This window comes from Crocuta crocuta, unplaced genomic scaffold (genome assembly GCF_008692635.1).
Source record: "Crocuta crocuta isolate KB4526 unplaced genomic scaffold, BGI_CrCroc_1.0 scaffold13, whole genome shotgun sequence".
In the NCBI taxonomy this organism is placed as follows: Eukaryota; Metazoa; Chordata; class Mammalia; order Carnivora; family Hyaenidae; genus Crocuta; species Crocuta crocuta.
The window spans coordinates 419,371-426,559 of NW_027530007.1; the positions used below are offsets into that span (position 1 = coordinate 419,371).

At 55.6% G+C, this 7,189-nt stretch overlaps 1 long non-coding RNA gene across 1 annotated transcript in view; it reads left to right on the plus strand.

Moving 5' to 3' along the window:
- The window catches only part of LOC144231368 (uncharacterized), an 8,593-nt gene extending 5,838 nt beyond the window's left edge, over positions 1-2,755 (plus strand). Inside the window, exon 3 of the long non-coding RNA XR_013335069.1 lies at positions 984-2,755. This is a non-coding gene — a long non-coding RNA (uncharacterized LOC144231368). The remainder of the gene's footprint in view (positions 1-983) is intronic.
- The last annotated feature ends 4,434 nt before the right edge of the window (positions 2,756-7,189 follow it).

Here is a 7,189-nt window from a genome sequence, read left to right on the forward strand (position 1 = left end):
CCCTAGGGCTCGGCCCGCATCCCTACTCCGGTTCTTAGCCCCGACCCGCGCCCGGGGCTCCCGCCCTCGGGGACCCCTCCACCTCCTTCTGTGCCCCTTCGCCTTGGAGACACCCTCCCACCAGGTCTGTTGCTGCCCCCAGGCTGTGCCTCTCAACCTGCCCTGCATCCAGCTCCCCCTCCCTCCTCCCCGCAGGCTCCCCACTCCTGTGGGGGATGGGACACTAATTTGGAAAAAGACGTCTCACAAAGGTGACACTAGCTCTGGGGGACCACCAGTGTTCTATATGATTCACTCATTTGGACTGGAGCCAGACCATCTGAGGGTGTCTCTGCACTAATCTCAAAGGGTTATATTTTCTTAAGACTAAACACTATACGATATATAATTTGTATGTGTGCTTACAAATGTATATGTAACTTAATAAGCTGTGTATACTGAATTGGCTGTTATCACTATTCCTCGTTTGTTCATTTATCCTTAAACATTTTTTTAAGTGGGCTCCATGCCCACAGTGGGGCTTGCACTCACCACCCTGAGATCAAGAGTTGCATGCTCCACCGACTGAGCCAGCCAGATGCCCCTGTCCTTAAGCGTTTTTTAAGCTCTTCTCAGAGCGAGCCAGACCCTGCCCTGCCTTCCTTCTTAAGTCTCCCGTCCAGGTGACAAACAAGTAAACAAGTCCGGGGCAGAAAGCCATCCGGGAAACTGAGGGCGTCCAGAGAGGGCCCAGGCCAAGGGCCATGAGGGTTGGCTGGCTCCCCTGGGGCTCCTATCGCAACCCAGCACCCACTCTACCCGCTATCTTCGCCGTCTTCCATCTTCACCCTCTTTGAGCCACAACTCTAAGCGAGGGCCAGCCCCGTGTGGCCAGAACTTACTCCGCCAGGCCTGGGAGTCCTTGCCCCAACACACGGGGCACTTCTGAGGAGTGGGGTGAGCAGGGCTGCAGTCTATTCTGTTCCCCTGTTCCCTCACTGCAGGTTGCCCGAGAGGTTCATGGACCTCTGCTCTGGGCCACCAACCCCCAAGATGAAGATGGCAAGATTGGTACTTCTAGGCGCTGAATGAAACTGGGAAGTGACTTGCGAGGTGGAAAATCCCATCTCCTGACCAGGAGTCTGGGAAATTACCTGGTTCCCAAACATTTCTGAGAGATAGGCCACGCTGAGGGTGCGGCTAGCACAGCCCACAAACTTGACTCTGATAGAGAGTCAGCCTGTAAAACTAGCATGAAGGTTTCTTCTGGCCCTTACTAGTCTCGCCTGACAGTTTTGAGGACTCCCTGATCTGGAAGAGAGAGCCAAAGACCAGGAATGGGGTGTCACCTGGTGGATGCAGGGGCAAATGGTTCTCCATGGATGACCCACATACCTCTCAAACCCAGGGGGTCCCGCTGGCTCATCTGATGGCTCCCCATCCCAGTGAAGGGCATCTTCACCACCCAAACATGGGGATCTTCTGGGACCCCACCTTCCATCCCAACTCCATCAGTGGACCCAAGGGTGGGTGACAGCCACGTCAAGAGAAAAGCAAACCTCTGCCTAGGGAGTCTATCAAAGGTATTTATTTTTTTAAGTTTATTTATTTATTTTGAGAGAAAGAGAGAGTCCCAAGCAGGCTCTGTGCTGTCAGTGCACACAGCCCGACAAGGGGCTTGCTCTCACGAACCGTGAGATCATAACCAGAGCCAAAGTCGAGAGTCGATTGCTTAACCAGCTGAGCCACCCAGGCGCCCTTCCATAAAGTGTATTTAATACAGAGGAATTAGTTATAAAGATGTTAAAGGAATTAAAGGAACAATGAGAAGAAGGGAAGATAACCCTGAGATTAACAACTACAAAAAGCTGCCGCCACCCCTGTGGCTGGAGATGGCACCACCAGAGCCAGGAGCCAGGGCATCTGGGGGACTCTGGAACCATGGAGGAGACAAAGCCACCACTGGAGACACCATGGGAAGCACAAGGGAGGGAGATACCTTGGCTTCTCCCTTCCTTTGGGTACTCATCTCCCGCCAGTGCCTTCCATCGGCCAAGCCTCAGACGGAAAACATTTGGCAAGGGAACCTGGGAAATGTAGTTTGTGGGGTCAGCCCACTGCCATAGAGAGCCGAGCAGGGGCCTGGCAGGGCCTGTTGCTGAACAGAGGCCACCAGCTGGCACTGGCCCAAGGACAAAGGCACATCCCCTGTTAAGCTCGCTGTAGAAATCTGTCTTTTCCCAGCATCTGCGTGAAATCTTGGGCAAGTCCTGAAGCTTTTCTAAGCATCTCAGGCAACAAATACCCCTCCAGTCTCTCACAGTCGAGTCCAGTCCTGTCCTGGGGACTCGCTAGAGCTCCAGTCTCTTACCAGGGTGGCGCTTTCTCCAGCTGGGCCCAGGCTCGGAACCTGCCTTGGACGGGGAGGATCTGGTGACTCCTCTCAGGACTCTGCCAGGTTTGGTTGGGGAGAAGGTTTGCAGAGAAAAGAGCACCCTGTTGCATGGCACCTATAGTCGTCACCCGCCCCCTTCACACTGGGGCCTCTTGGGGGCAGTTTCTGGTTCATTCTCTGGAGGCACTTTTGCAGGCATCTCGAAGGCTTTCTTGGTAATTCCTCTGACCGTGGCTCCGCAGCACTAGAGATGCCCAAGCCTCCTGCTGGCCACAGCTGACTATATCCCCTGGTCTCCGACATAAATGGTGGTCTTCCAGGCTTCTCCTGCTGAGGGCTCCTCCCCCACAAGAAGCACTTTGGGTTAGAGATGGCCCAAAGCTGGCTTCTTCCCTGGAGTCCACGGTTGCCCTTTGCCCTTCACCTGCAGCAGCCCGGCTCACCACTCGCGGACCCTGTCTTGCCCCCAGCTCTGCCATCTCAGGCCCATGGAGCCTCAGGCTTGAACTCATGTCACAAACCTCTAATGAGCACTTGGGGTGCTAGCCGTGGGGTGCTGGGCACTCAGGAGGGCGCAAAGCAGGCGAGAGTCTCCGATCAGTCTTGTAAGCCCTAAACTCCTTGGAAACCCAGCTGTCAGAGTGGTCCTTTGTAGCCCCTCCTGCTTCGCCCAGGACCAAGGGAAGTGCCCCCTCTCCCAAGAGGCAGCCAGGGTTCACTCAGCACGTTGGAGACACCCTTCCCTGAATCTCGAATCTCGTCTCTTGGGTTCTCCAAACCCAACACCTTCTTTAGGCTGGGGATGGGCAATGGCAAATTCTGGATGAACCATTTGACATTCAGTCTCTTGGCACGCCTGCATGGGTGGTCCAGGACTCTCTCTCTCTTCAAGATGGGTTTTGGTTTTGGCACCCACCATATTGTACCTGCCATTGGGAAATCTGCTAAAACTCAGCAACTACACAGGGAGTCCCCTTAACACCCTGCCTCGGTCTGGATCCCTGGCTCCTTTCCTCCTGCCCCAGTGCCCAGCCGTGGCTTTGGCCATGGCCATTTCTCCCTTGTGATGCTCCAGTGGCCTTCCAGCTGGTCCTTTGGTGTTCGGGCCCTGTCCCTCTAGTCTGTGCTCCATGGTGTGGCCTGGGCCAGCTCTCAAAAGCATAAGGCAGTCATGCCATTTCCCCCTGGCCCAACAGTTCGAAAATCAAGGGACGATTTTGCCCCCTTGCCTTGCAAGGGACATCTATCAATGTCTGGAGACATTTGGGATTGTTACAATTGCAGGGGACAGGGTGGTGCTAAATGGCCTCTCGTGGGTAGAGGTCAGGATGCTGCTAATACCCTATGATACACAGGACAGCCCCCACAGCAGAGAATTATCCAACCCAAAATGTGGGTAGTGCCAACACTGAGAACCCCTAGGGCCCTCCGCGCCCTAGCCCGTGGCTCCCCACGGCCTTCTGAATTGAGCTCAGGCTCCTCGGTGAGACACTGGAGGCCTTCACGTCCTGGCCCAGACTGTCTGCCAGGCAGATCCCCCCAGCCCCATACTCTAACCACCCTGGACCCCCTGAATAACCTTGAGGCCTCACCTCCATGCCTTTGTCCATGGGTTCGTCTGCCTGGGACGGCTTCCCCTTCCACTTGCTTGGTGATCACCCACTTGCCCTTCAACTTGAAGCCCAACTCCTTCTCCTTTGTGAAACTTGCCCTTAACCGCACCCCACCAGCCAAGGCAGGGGTTGGTACTTCTGCAGACCTTTAGCAAAACCCTCACCTCCGTATGGTTAGCTGCTTACATTCCCTCTCCTCTCTTAGTAATTGCGAGACTAGCAGTTATTGGAAGCCTACCCTGGGCCAGATGACTTACAGACATCGTCTTGCAGCAGAGAGGCCAAGCCCCGTAGTAAGCTTGTACAGCTAGTAAACACAACAGTGGACTCCAGCTGAATTAGTTTGCCTTCCGCAGCCAAGGAACTCGGCTCAGCCAGCTGCTTCTCACGCCCCTGGACTGTGTGGTCTTTGGGTGGGGGTGAGGGGGATTGGTCATGGTCCCTGCTATTTCCCTGGTGACCAGGTAATACCCAAAGGGAGGGGCTCAGTAACGCTGGACTGCGTAATGGGACTAGCATATGCAGGATTCAATATAGGGGTGAAGAAGAGTGAGTGGATGTCAGGGTCAAGACGCAGGGATCTAGCCCCCCCCCACTCACTCCCAGGCCCTACCCACTCTACGTGGTCTCCCAGGACATGCGTGTCCCAGACCCCAAAGCCCCACAGCACAGAAAAAGCCCGCTGTTTTTGCTCCTCAGTAATGGGGAATGAGCAGGTCCCAGCAGATAGGACCATGGCCCTCTGGTCCCCAACCCAGGGGCTTCAGGCACAGCATACATCCTTGGCCTGGGGCTCCCTGGAGCCTTTCCTCCCTTCCCAGTGCAGCCCATAGCTCTCAGAGGGCCCCCGCCATCTCACCCCAACGAGCTGAAGAGGTGTAGCGGAAGGCATTGGGCCCCAAACAGCCAGTCTGTCCGCCGATGTTTCCTGAACACCTGCTGCATGCCAGGCCTTTGGAGGGATGGCTCTCCAGCTTCAGCCAGCATCAGAGGCATCCGGAAGGCTTGTTGAATGTGCACATTCCTGGGCCCCACTCCCGCGTCTGTTGAGGGCCCGATGAGCTGGCTTTTTAATGCGCCCTCGGGTGACTAATGGATATCTTTTGGGAATCCCTGAACAGAGAGCGTTTAGCTGCAGCAGGTGCCGAGGCTAAGGGCACTCTAGAAGGCACAGCTGCGTTTGGGTTGGCAATGGCAGTTCACACGATGGGCGGGGGGTGGGTCTCAGAAGCAGCCATGCAGTCAGCTCCCTCTCACCTGGTCTGGGTGCCCAGTGCGATCCTGTCTTGCAGGAGCTGCTTGGGCAGCCTGACCCCCTCGCCCCCCCCAGCCCCCACCCAGCTCGTCCCACAGCCACGGCAGGTAACGTTCTCTCGTTCCACTGTCCCGCTTATCTCAGCACCCTGCATGCTCTGGGCCAGCCCCTGGATGACTCATGTCCTAAAATCACGAACAGGAAGTAACATGGTGTGAGCCACAGCCCTGAAACTACCTCCTTCATCTGCGCCTCCCCCTAACCAGCCCTCCCGCCATCCCAGGGCCACACCTCAGGCTAACCTGGTCATATCAGGCTGCCGACCCCTGTCCCCAGTGCCTTCCAGAGAAGAAGGTCTCCCCTCCCCCGACCCTCAGAGAGGACCCCAGGCAATTTGGGGAGAGGAATCAAGAAAGCCTCCAATGCCCCCGTCCGTTCTGCCAACGCCTCCCTGTTCTAGATCGCCTCTCTTCTCAAGAACCAGCCCCCGACCATCTGAAGACCCTCAGTTTCTCAGCCGAGTCAGTGGGGCCAGCTGCAAGTCGGGGGAATTCCCCTGGTAGCCCTTCCCTTCATCTAAGCTGAGGGGGCTGGACGAGGTCAGGGGAGGGAGGCTCATCTCATCCTCGGTGCCAGCTCCGCCTCACAGTGGCCGTCCAGGGCTCAGTGGCTGGGAGCCCGCGTGTGGGCTGTGCAAGAAGGGATGCGCGGCTGCGGAGCGGGTGTACCCTGGGTGGGGAAGGAGCAGCCACCGCAGGACCGGTGTCTCCTCTGCCATATGTGCGCTAGGACTGAGGCCGTCCCCGGCTCCTGACATTTGAGGATTCTGATTTTCCCGAGGTGTGTGGAGGTGGGGGTGCAGCCGGGCCGGGCCTCATTCTAACCCCCGCCTTTAACATACAGAGAGGGCGTGCCTGTCCTACAAGAAGGACTGGACCTTGATCCCTCGCAGGGCTCACCTATGAGACCTCCCTTTCATCCCACCACAAATCAGCAAACCGACCTGCTGTATTTTACACCCATCGATCTTTTTTTTTTTTAACGTTTTATTTTATTTTTTGAGAGACAGAGAGAGACAGAGTGCGAGCAGGGGAGGGGCAGAGAGACAGGGAGACACACAGTCTGAAGCAGGCTCCAGGCTCTGAGCTGTCAGCACAGAGCCCGATGCGGGGCTCGAACCCACAAATGCGAGATCATGACCTGGGCCGAAGCCGGATGCTTAACCGACTGAGCCACCCAGGCGCCCCAACATCCATCTATCTGTTTACCTTATGTCATCTTCGTTTTCAGATATTTTTTTAATTAAAAAAAATTCAAAGCATGGATCCAAAACGGCCATATTTCCACCACCCGGAACCAACCAATGTTAACACCCAATGGCCGCCCCAATGGCCGCCCGCATTCCTCTCTGACATCATAGCGTTTAACTCTTGACCCCTCTGCCCTCCTGGCCTGGCCTGAGCACTCCCAGCATGCTCCTGTCACCAGACCTTTGCACTTCAGGTCCCTCTGTCTGGATCACCCTTCCTCCAGATACCTGCATGACTCACTTCCTGACTTCGGTCCAGCCTCTGCGCAAATGTCACCCCCTCAGACAGGCTTCTCTGACCTCCTAACTAAAATAGCTGCTTCGCTTTTTTTCTCAGCAGTTCTAGAACTTCTCTGTGTGTACTGTCTGTCTGTCTGTCTCTCTCACAACGGCAGGGTTCTGGCCGTTTCGTTCTCTCCTGGGTCCCCAGCACCTAGAAGAACAACACAGACATCAATTAGATACTTTACTTAAGTAGCAAGTTCTCAGTATTTGTTGATTAACTTTTGCTTCAAATTATTTAATAATTAAACTTGGAGCCTTTCGGGGCACCTGGGGGGCTCAGTCGGTAAAGTGTCCGACTTGGGCTCAGGTCATGATCTCATGGTTTGTGGGTTCGACCCCCATGTCGGGCTCTG